General features: G+C 44.1%; 1 long non-coding RNA gene and 1 pseudogene across 2 annotated transcripts in view; one reads left to right on the top strand and one right to left on the bottom strand.

The window, feature by feature from the left end:
* Positions 1–12,257, top strand: part of LOC142769015 (uncharacterized) — a 637,773-nt gene that overhangs the window by 457,379 nt on the left and 168,137 nt on the right. The window lies entirely within an intron of this gene.
* On the bottom strand, positions 4,862–10,613 carry LOC142761791 (5-hydroxytryptamine receptor pseudogene; annotated as a pseudogene). Its single transcript, XR_012894008.1, has one exon. The product of XR_012894008.1 is annotated as a 5-hydroxytryptamine receptor pseudogene (transcript).

Here is a 12,257-nt window from a genome sequence, read left to right as displayed (position 1 = left end):
TCAGCTCCACTGTCACTTTAGCGTTAGGCCTCTGGTTCAAGCAAGCTGCGGTATTTTTTCTATATCACGACTGTACAACTACTCAGTGCTCGACTGCTGTGCTAAAGCACATAGTAACTTACCATTCGCATATCAGCTAATGAAACGTAGTATGCGTAAGCTGCAACCCCTCTCGATACCCAGATTGTTGGGAAATCAAAAATAAGTGGTGGTCAGTTCATTTGAAAAGAAAAGTTACTGGTTACGAGAGAGTAATAATATTGATAATAACTGTTGGAGTATAATGTCCCCAGAACCATGATATAATTAGTAAGGACGCCGTGGTGGCAGGCTCCAGAAATTTGGACCACCAGGGGCTTTTGAACACTGACCTAAAATCTAAGTGCATGAGTCTCAAGCAGATTTGCTTCCATAAGAAATGCGGCCTCCGTGGCCGGCATTCAATCACACAACCTTTCGGTCAGCATTATATCTCGTAACTCCTCCTCCACCGTGGTTTTTGCCCGAGTGCTCCGAGCCAAAGCCACCACGGCTTGCACCCGGAAGTGTTCATAAATATAGAATAGATAGATCAATCATGTTTACTTAGGTTAGGGAAAGAGCCAAGGATGTTTTAAGGGGTTAACATGAAGTCCCGTGTGCAGGGCGTATACCTTGAACTCATGCCTATGTACGACACGCGAACTGCTATACTAACATGGTGGGTCGCGAAAGAGTGCAAGTACCACAAGATCCGCGTTACAGCCCTTGCAATGTGCGAGCAATGGAGACATTACTGGTGTCAAAATGCATGAATTTCCGAGGTCAATGAATCTGTTTACGCATGATATTAGCTGTAGTTACCGCTAATAATCCATTTATATATCTGAAAGAGGACGATAGCCCATATCACTTATACAAGCTTCGTTGATGTATAATGCAAATTAACAAGGCATCCGACAACGTATTGTGTAAGGTACAGCTCAAAGAAACAGGAACTACAAAGTGCGAGTATACGTAGTGAGAGCTGCGGATTTTCCAATTACTATAGTTCTACTTCCATAAGCAGTTTGTTCTTCTAATGGCTCGCCATCAGCCGCACAACCAATTCCAAAGAACGGCCATGTCTTGTCGTGGGACGGTTGCACCAGCGAACAAACATTGTAACTAGCCTTGTTATTGATATTGTGGTGCGTGGAATCGTCTCTCTAGCACATACTGATATCCGCATATAGTATATGCAATGAAAATTTGAAAAAAAAATGCTAATGACAAAGTAAAATTTCTGTGAAACGCTGAGTGCTTACGGCACACGCAGCTGCATTGGCTGGACCCGTCTCGTCAACTTCGGCCACTGTCCGGACTTTCTTGACATCACACAATGGTGCTTTGCGGACTGTGGCTTGGTGTCGCTTTCACTGAAGATTTTGCCTTCTGAATCGGCATAGACGACAGTGTTGCTTGCGATCATTGCAGCAGCGATGAAACAATTGAGCACCTTCTCTGTCACTCCCCCGTTACAGCGGGCAAAGACAGCCCGCATAACGACATACCCTTGTCAGAACAGTCAGTGTTTGAAAGCCGTCATGATCTGTCTTCACACAGAAGAATAGTGAAGGCCTTATTGAATTTTTTGCGTGATAGTGCCCTTGTGAATAGGCTATAGCCCCCCGCTCACTTTTTTTTTCCTTTTTTCGCGCGTCTATTTCACTTTTCGCTTTCTTTCTCATCTTTATTCCCCATTCCTCTTTCCCTTAGTTCAAAATAGCAAACCATACGCTCCAACTTCATATTAGCCTCCCTGCCTTTTCCTCATCCTATTGTCTCTCTTATATATTCGTCAATGTGTCTCACACAATAACTTTTCGTTGTTCAAGCAATTTTGTGATCCGGCCAGTGGCCAGCCTTCGTGCTACTAATATCATGATTTGCGATACGAAAACCGGCTGTCATGAAAGATGCGAAAACAGTCGGTATATATCAATTGCTTGGAAGTGCGGTGCTGTCAAGGCACAACTGACAATCATTTTGCACGGACCTCGGCAGCCAGTATAAAAATATCATTTCATACGCTTTCGCAATCATGAAGTTTAAATAAAACAGGAACTGTATTTTGTAATTCAACAGGCAGAATAATATTTATTCATGAATGAATATACCGAAGATATATGTAATTATATATTCCGCAGATCCAGCATTTGTACACACCACCTTGTTCTTTTAACCGCAACAATAAAACCCAAATGCTACGCACGAAATTGAAGCTCGGGAACCTTGTGTTGTATGTATTAATTTACACACGTATGTATTAATATACACAAGCAGATATCGATATGTGTCAAGGTATTGTTAATGACCTCGACCAAGATATTGTAGGTAACAATCGTGTTATGCACACTCTGTAACAACAAAGATTTACTGTAACAATAAGTAATCTTCAAGTCACTCACACAGGCAACGTTATACAATTTCAATTACCCTATTTACACATGTATCCCGATCTGGCCCGCGCTGTTGTCTGTGGAAATAGTAAAGATCACCGAGGTAAACGTATCTCCCTATTACAACGGCCGTTTTAAAAAAATTTGTCATGGAATCTTCGTGGGCAATACTGCTCAGTGTCAGACCCCTAGCACTAACGTATGAGAAGTTAACAAGTGTAGAGAATCACAAAACCTATAATTTGCCGCATCATTACATGTAAAATAAACGCATGATTTTTTTTGACAATGTGACTTACCAGAAATTGTACGCTTAACAGATGTGACTTCATCTGTCAGCCTCAATGGCTGTGATTACGATATATCTTTTTCCAAATTGTAAGAACTGAAAAGAGATCTCGGTATCCTGCATTTTACATGCTCATTCTACATGTCATCATTATACATGCGACTCTACCATACCAATCTGCCATACACTGACATTCATATATAAAAGCAATAAGAAGTTCAACAATTAAATACGTACGTGCTTACTCGGGAGAGTTTATTAACAACTTGAGTATTACGCAACCAAAAGAAGACAATACCTTCCGACGTCCTTGCCAAAAAGAACCTCTACAATTACCCCGAAAGTGAAACGAAAGTGGGAATAGCGAAGATCTCCTTCCGAGTGGAAAATATGTGGAACACAGCTCGTCTTACAAACAAATATTCCACATATTTGGTCAATATCCGACCATTCGCATATTTTTTAGGGGGAGCCATAATCGTTCTTACCACTGATAAAACTGCGTTCGGTAATTCAGTGGCAATCACGCTTCGCACCATGTACCGACTATAATCTTGCAACAAGTTATTCAGAAAGTCACTCTGTTGCATGAACCCTTTCACGCGTGACCTTTCGGCACCTCGAGGCAAGCTGTCGTTACCTTGATTTGTACGAAACTGAAGCAATAGCGATGGCACATCACGTATTACCACTATATCTTATGGTTTAATCACTGACATCTAATTATACCGGTAATATCGCGCAAAAATATCACCAGGATTTGTCTGCATGAACAAGGAACACCGTATTTTGTTGAAAAAAATGGAGGCTGGCCCTAATTGAATGAAAAATTGGCGTAGAGAAATAATATCTGGCGAAAAAAGGTTGTTATCGAAAATGCCTCCCGGTTCTATACATCAGAGTCTTATTTGAATAATCTAGTCAAATGAGAGTGTCCCTATACAAAACTTGACGCTTCCCATGTTGTCTTATATATTACAATGGGGCCCCGTGTATTTCAAATGGGCGGTGCTTAATATTTCTTGTAAGTCATGACTTTATTTTTTGTTAAGTGCATTTAAGGAGAGGTTGGTGCCAAGGCGTGGCACCGGCTACTCGTCTTCTCTTGCGCAAAAGTTGACACCGCATATTAGATAACACACAAAAGGCTATACATAGCGCAACACTTACGCACTCAGCCCAAGTTTTTCAATACAGGAATATGTCCACACCACTCAGATAAGTGCACACCACACATAATTTGTAAAACACATGTAATCGCGTCCTTTGTAAAGCGATGCTGCAATTTGACGAAAACTTTCCACTCAGTATCTGCCATATGAAAATCGAAGCTTTTTTCAAGAGGTTTGATTTTTCCAACTAATTCTCAGTCAGCTATGACAGTACATCGTTGCTATCTGCTGAGAAGCGCCGCTACATACAGTTGTCCGCCAATCCTGGGAATAGAACCGGTGCCGTACATGCTCTTTTCTAACAAAATGAGTTTAGGCAGTCAGACTTCAGCGCCTTGAACAGTCGCATGCTTCTATTATTCCCCATCGCTCCGACACCTGAAAAAACCTGCTTCATTAAAACGCACATGCTGCTACACAAAGATGTGTGCATTTAGTGATACACGTATCGCAATCAAAGAAAAAAAATACACAATTTATCATGGGACACAGAATAACAAAACACGAGATGAAGCAGAGTACGCAACGCAAAGACATTTGGAATACCATGAAATAACCGTCAATGGTACAAGAGCCAGTGATAACCAAAAGGTTCAAACGCACTATCCACTCCTGTTCGTCGGTTCCTGTTCATGTTGCTGTATGCGTCCATCTTTAACACCGATTAACCAAAACCTCGTACAGACCTCCATCGCGATAATAGTAGGAAATGGCACGCCATGACACTGTTTGCGCCTTGAGCGCTGTAAAGAACTTTACTCCCCCCCTCAGCAAAGCGTGGGAGGCTGCGATCTCTCAGCCAGACCTGGTCGAGCAGCGTCAACTCGTCGCTCGAGCTCGGTGGGCTGTCCAAGCCATAGGGTTCCTGCTGGAATAACGGACCCTCCCAGCTTCCCTCACAAGCTTCATTCAATAAATAGTTTTTCTCTCTCTCCCCCCCCCCCCCCCCCACTCCCCAAAAAGACGCTATGAGCTTGACAAACTAAAAAAACTGCCACACTACCTTTAAATATTCATAGAAAAGTTGCAAAAAGTACCCTTTCACTATCTTACACCAAAACGTGTTTCTCCTTTTAATCTAGAGGTCCTTGCACTTTTTATGTCAATGAGAGGGCACATAAAACACACTGTGCCAATATAATGTGTCATTGTCATAGAATAGCTAACATAATAAATCACATAAACATAACACAACTAACATTACTCGGCGCAGGTGGGTACCGAATCCACATCATTCAAATCAATGGTTGTCGGTTCGGTACACATCGACGTCGAGTTACTTTTCCGGTTACTTCATTTCATTTCTCTTTATCTCATAGTTTCATCTTTTTTTGCTTAAAAACTTTAAATAATATCATCCGCGCGTTTCTAAGCTTTATTATTTGTCATGTTCATTACCGCTTTGTTTTACGATCACTCGATTTTTTGTCACCACATGACGTTCCTTGTGAATATCATCATTTGGAGGGCAGACAGTAAACTTACAAGCAAGGTAATTCTCGTGGTAAAACGGGCCGAACTTAATGCTTCTTTTTTATTGAAACATTTTCAGTATTGGTATCCCGCCTACTTTCTAAGAAAGCAGTCATGTCAGCTTCTATGTTGCTTGCACATTCCCGCTACCACAAACACGCTTCTAAATGCTGCTCGTTTAGTGTGTTTCACCGAAAAATAAATATGGTCAGTTGAGCATGTACACTGAAGATTCAGGGAGCAGCACAGTCAAAGGGGACGATAAATTGGCGTACAACACATCCATTGGCACACTCATTCTCACACCCACACGAAGAGACTGACAACCACGAACAGCTATATGTTACTGTACAATGACAATGCCAACTTTACATAGCACGACTGCTTTGAAATTTCTTGAGCGAAAAGCCTTGGCAGTCTTGCTACTTAGGTACTGCTCACTTTGCTAAGCGCGCTCTTTTTTTTTTTCAGGGAAACACTTTGTCAACAGGCTCTTACTATGCAGGAAGACAGCGGGAGTCTTGAGGGGATAAATGTAGGTAACCAACTTGGAGCACAACGAACAGGATGGTCGACGCTAAGTCTGATACGGGATGCTGATGGAGAGGTTTGAGTATTTACTGTTGGACATGCCACCATTCGGCTCCTACGCGTACCTGCTCTGCTGACGCCTTCAAGCACTTACATAGGAAAGCTGCCAGTTTAAAGCATGCAGCTACATTGAGACACTACTTGAAGCGAGTGTCTTGTATAGCAAGGGATGGGAAATCGTCATTTCAATAATGCAACGAATATCACACGTTACTGTGTACGCGGCGTGATGCTTCGACAGATAAGAAGACTGTCTACAAGAAATTAAAATATTGACGTGAAAGAGCGCCTTCTCTATACGGGAGGCGTAACAGCTTTTGTTTCTTATGAACATCGCATTGGTAATAAAGCTTGTGCGGAGGAAACTCTTAGCGTGGCATAGAAAAAACTATGTTAATATTACTGAGGCAAGCACCTTGATATCCTAATGTTTTATTTTTCAATTTGCGCTTAATATAATACGTAAAACTAGCTGTGCTGTGCTATGCTAGCTTCTAAAAGTACGGTACTCGGCAATTGAAACATGACACTCGGAGAACGTCGCTGAAGGCGGGAAGGTTGATGAGGAGCGTGACGCTGTTCGTGACATGTGGTCCTTGCATTCGGTAGGCAACCGATCAGTCTCGCTTCTTGGTGGTACCAGCATATCATTGCTTGCCATGGTGTGTCCCCCTTACCCAGAAAAAAAGTCCCATTGTCACCACATGCGAGAAGCAAATGAATGTACTTGGAATGCCAAGCGAAGTACAACAAGGCAGCTTGAAATGTTGAGCGCCCTTGTCAAACACAAAGGACGCCCCAAAAAGAACACGCATTGGACGAGCGCAAACTGCAGTGACTTTCGAAGTGGTCAGTTTTCCTCGCAAATGTGGTTGCTGCAGCGAGTGAAGTTACATTTGTGCGATTTGTAACTCCAAGCATAGCGGTGAAGAGATGGCGTACAAAACCGCCCCCATCACTCTATAATCGTGCACACGGGTGAACACACATCGTAGGGCAAAGCACAGGTATTAAAGGTAGGAAGAGCGCCTATCGCAAGGAGCGGGGTAACTAAAGCGCCTCTAATGCGCGCTGTTCACGCTCTCTCGCTGGTGATGTAATTGCTATCGCAATAATACTGCGCTGCGATCACGGCCATGCCACGTGAGACCACTGGAGCTGGTGGCGGGCGCGTGTTCCAAAGGACTGCAGCAGTCCACCGCGAACCACAGACTGGTTTGCCGTATGTGTTCGAAGGACTGTAGCAGTCCACCGCGCACCACAGACTGAATTTCCGTATACAGTAACCACCCCTTAAAAGCCCTCTCGCTGTCACCGTCCCCTTACCGCCAAGAACCACTCGCTTGGAGTCTCATAATTCATTCGCCGAGAACTGTACCTTATGTCCTATGTTTTTTAAAGTTTGATTTAGCTGATTGCATTGCGGAAAATTCTTGACTTTTGTGTGAACAGTTTCGTCTTCATGTTCAAATGTTTAGGAGCTCCTCATTTTTCAATGAGAAAAGAACACCCACATTGTTTGCCGCGGTTCTGTAAGCAACGGCACACTCAACCGTTGCATACGCCTAAATTTATTTTTTTATGTTTCTTATCCTTGCATTATTAGGTGGCATGGGTGTTCTAGATACCAGTGAATTTGTACCTATCAGTCTAGCACTCCTAAAGAATAATAAGGACATCATTAGGCGTACAATGCCAGCATACCTTATAAAATAATTTCTCTTACACACATTCCGAGTGTGCTTATAACGAAAGCTGTCGTCGTACGGGTTTTTAACATCTGCTGGAAAAAAACTTACCTCCACGAGAAACGATGCTCTTGCTTTTTATATACGTCGGCTTCGTAGGGCTCAGTAGATTTAGAGAGGGCAAATGCATGCATTGACGAGGGCATGGGACATCGAGGACACCCGAAAAAAAGGTGTATGGTTAGGCAACGTATCACATTAGTACCTTTAGAAGAGTGAGTACAATATGCGAGTTCATAGCGACAAAAACATGAAAAATACAGATGCTCAACACACATATGGTTAACCAGTGACATTGTTATACAACAAAATGCGAATCACCGAAAGTGCAACTGCTACACGGTGACAGTCATATTGGGCATGACAAGACGTAGACATTTTTTTCTGTCACTCAAACACTAGACGTCCGATAATATCACAATGAATATACTGTACATTGATGAGGAGCTGGGACACTTCTCTGGAAGTTTGACTGCGTTCGCTGATGTCAGTGAGGCGAAGAGCCAGCACGTGGTAAACGACGTGATTCATTGTCCCTTGACAAATTCGAAGCAGCCCCTGAACGAGTTCGTCACTTTTTCTTATAGGCTTGCCCATGTGCGCTTCTTGACGAGTTGGTGGAGAAGCCTTTGTGGCTTCGGAAAATACACTCTCCAAATGAATGAACACCCTCACAAAAACTTCAGAAATTTTAACAACCAGCGATGCAATGCAAGCAAAAAGCGGTAATCAAGTTTGAAGAGTAGGTGTCGATGAAGAGAATGTGCTTAGTGATAAGCGCTGCGCTTGAGCGAATGAGAAAGGCGCGTTGAAGGAGGCTAACAAACAGCGCAGAGCCCCATGCGCTGTAGGAACCTCCCACAAAACTTGCAGAATAGTCTGCCAAGGGCATTTCTGCTGTGTTTGGCACCAGGTTTAACGCAATCACTACAGAAGAATTCTAACCTAAAAGTTATATCAAGGAAGCTGAGCACCCTTTATACTGTTGACCTGATATACTAATCTGAACCTGCTGATATTTGCAACAGGATTCCGGTGTGAGGCAACAGGATTTTGGGCAAGTCAAAGTTACCCTTTACGTGGAGTGTCTGTGACTTTCGCCAGAGCCCCAAAGGCTAAAGCCACATGCATTAAAGGACGCGTTAGCAATTTTGCTTCGTTACGGGATAGGGGTAGTGTCTTACTATAGTTTACATGAAGAAGCCACCCGACACCCACATGAAATACATTCCGGGCTTGGCTAACTGAAGCTGTGTGGTTCGAGAAAAGCACAAAAGCGAAAGCAAATGTGCAGTGTTACTTAAACTCTGTTCTAGCGGGTCAATACAAAAATATCTTTGACAGAAGTGATGGCGAAAATGCGTTAACGTGTTATAATTTTTTTTCATATATAGAGGTCACCAAGAGTGGCCTGAAGCTTGATAAAAAACCAACAGTGTAACCGCTGCAAATCTGCAATCTCATTCCTGTCATCTCATGGGCGGCTTCTTGCCACACAGTATTCTATTAAAGGCGTTGCGAAAGTCAGGACTGAATATGGTATATATTATCGGGTTTATCATCGAGTTCGCGTAGCCCAGCCACAGAAAGAAACTGAACACCAGCTTTCCGGGGTCGCACGTCTCGCACAGTGGCATGACGAGCGCCATGACGAAGAAGGGCAGCCAGCACATGACGAACACGCCGGTGATGATGGCCACCGTCTTGGCTGCCTTGCGCTCCCGCCGAGACTCAATCGTCTCCTCGACGTGCTTCTTCTCGCGCTTCGTGAGCACGAGAAGGCGGCCGATGCCACCATGCATGGCTTTGTTCATACCGTTGCTGGGCGACGACTGATTACTGCTGTTGCGCACGGGTGAGCTCGCGACGGTAGCATTGTGCTGAGGCGTGTTCTCGTTGGAAGCCACGGCGGACGACGTCGACGGTTCTTTGTGAACTATGAGCACTGCCTTGGCTCCGGGCTTGTGGCGAATCCTCTGGCGGGCCACTTTGAAGATGCGCCAGTACAGCAGCAGGATCATGATGAGCGGCACGTAGAAGCTGGAGCACGTGGCGAACACCTGGTACGCGGCGTCCTGACTCACCAGGCACTTCTTCTCGTGCAGGACACGGCTGCGCGAGTCCTTGTCCTTCCAGCCGAAGATCGGTGCTATAGACACTACGAAGGCCACGCTCCACACCAAGAAGATCATGATGCCCACCTTCCGAACGTCCCGCTGCCGCATGTAGTCCACGATGGTCACCGCCCAGTACCGGTCCACAGCGATCGCGAGCAAGTGTAAGATGGACGCGGTGCAGCACAGCACATCGCAGCACGTCCACACGTCGCACAGCTCCGGTGGCATTCTCCACTCGCGCGTCACCTCGTAAACGGCACCCAGTGGCATCACCAGGCAAGCCACCATCAAGTCTGCAACGGCCAACGAGAGCACCAGGTAGTTGCTGACGGTACGCAGGTTGCGCTCCCAGATGATGGCTGCGATGACGAAGATGTTGCCGATCACGGTGGCTATGATCACCAAGCAGAGAAGCAGGGAGACGGTTATTACAACCGGAAGGTTTTCGTGCCAGGACTGGCTGAGATTGGCTTGCATGCTGGTCGTGTCGTTCGCCACCCACGGGTCTTGTTGAGCGCTGCTCCAGTTGTCCTGGTGGCCGGTGTCGTCACCCTCGACGAGCACGCTGGCATAGTGCGGGTTGGCGCCCACAAGCACCGCTGGCCACTCAGTGGTGACCGGAGCAATTCTGACGCTCATGGCCACCTCTCGTATTGACTTCTACTCTCACGAATGTCTTTTCCGTCGCTTTTCCTCACGATGAATTATCGTTTCCACACGGCGTTTCCGTTCCCAAAAACAAAGTTTTACGTCGGCAGTTGGCTCTCTTCAGTAAGTTCCTACGGGCGTTGGTGTCCACTGCAGCATTGGCATATCCATTCATGTCCTGAACTGCTCCTGAAATGTAAAAAAAAAATAGCAAGGAAGAAGCACGGTTAAATTGAGCACTCATACCGTCGAAAACATTATAAGAAGGATACTGCACAATAATGTTCACATGTTATCACATATGCGAATTCTAGGAAGTGCTTGCAGAGCAAGTGAGAAGGGATATTCGTCATTTTCAAATACCATTATCTACAGGCGTCTGTTAATTTGTGCTTCTGATTACTCTACCATATTTTCAGTTATTAGCACAGAAAGTGGGGCTATGCATGGAGCAATACATTCTTTATTGTATCCAAACTAGCTGTTTGAGTTACTTTAGTGTAGGTTTGTGTGCCCCTTTTGGGCGCAGGGGCCGTATGAACTTGAACGAAATGAATCATGGTACGCTAGCATTTCTGTTTTCCTATCAAAGAGTGTGGCACTACCATGCTTGAAGAGAGCAGCCGAAGGTGACGGGAACTGAGCCTATATGAAAGGAGACATATGATAAACTTGCTATGACAAGTAGGTGGCATAATAGAGTTACGTACAAGACCCGACAGAACTCAATATCAATGGACTTAGCTTGTGTTAGCGCGGTACAATATATCCTAATACTCAGCTTATAATAGTGCGGTACATCTAAGAAGGAAAGCTGTATTTTCTTCTTATATCTACCGCGCTAATACAAGCCAAGTCCATGGATGACCAACTCATCCTGGCTTCAGCACTTCTGATTAACCTCTTGAGCACACTAAGAAAAAAAAATCATAACTTCGATTGCAGTGCAATCCACTGAGTTATGACAGCTTTACTTAAAGATACATAATTAGAGTCAAAAGGTTTCACAAAGCGATCTTTTTCGACTTACGAGCACTCTGTGTCTTTCATCAACAAAGTTATTTTTCGTGTGCTTATTTTGTGGAATGGGCCAACCAATAATATTTATCACAATTCATATGCAAGGCTTTCTTTCAGAGCACTACTAAAGAAGACAAGCATATCCTACGGAGCTTGCTAATACTTGAGGCACCGCATATCCAATAAATGTGTGAATCTAGTTTGCATATATATAATTGATTAACTCGGTCATAATTTATCTGCATAGCCTTCTTTCAGAGTGCGACAAATAAAAAAAGCATCCTACTGATATTAGAATGATAGCCTTTCTAGTAACGAAGAGAAAAATATTAAATGACGCCTTTGTCCGGATAACCCGAAAAGTTGATGACTTTTAGTATTGTTCACTTGAATTCTTTCTCGCATACTTTTTCTATACATGCGATACTAGGTAAGCCTTAGTGTTTCTCTTTCGCCTCTCATTCAATGTACATCAGCTTAGTCATCTGCAAAGGTTAAAAAAACTTACAAAGAACCAAAATTTGTTTTTGCCAGCTGTTCGTGTCATACAACAAGCGGATAAGAAACACCAGGAGAAGGTGTGTATGCATTTAACCATAGAGGGGCATGAAAGAAAAAGTTGCATCAGGACATCCAAGATTGAAGATTACAACAGTAAAAGAACCGTCCCATGAATATTATAATTGCCCAGGTCGCTTGAGTACACAGGGAAGGCGACAAAGGTAACCTGAGGCAAATAGACGCTTTCGCATGCGTGGAACTTTCCGTGGCAGCAGTTC

The sequence above is a fragment of the Rhipicephalus microplus genome, chromosome 1 (genome assembly GCF_043290135.1).
Source record: "Rhipicephalus microplus isolate Deutch F79 chromosome 1, USDA_Rmic, whole genome shotgun sequence".
Lineage (NCBI taxonomy): Eukaryota > Metazoa > Arthropoda > Arachnida > Ixodida > Ixodidae > Rhipicephalus > Rhipicephalus microplus.
This window is presented reverse-complemented; position numbering and strand designations above follow the sequence as displayed.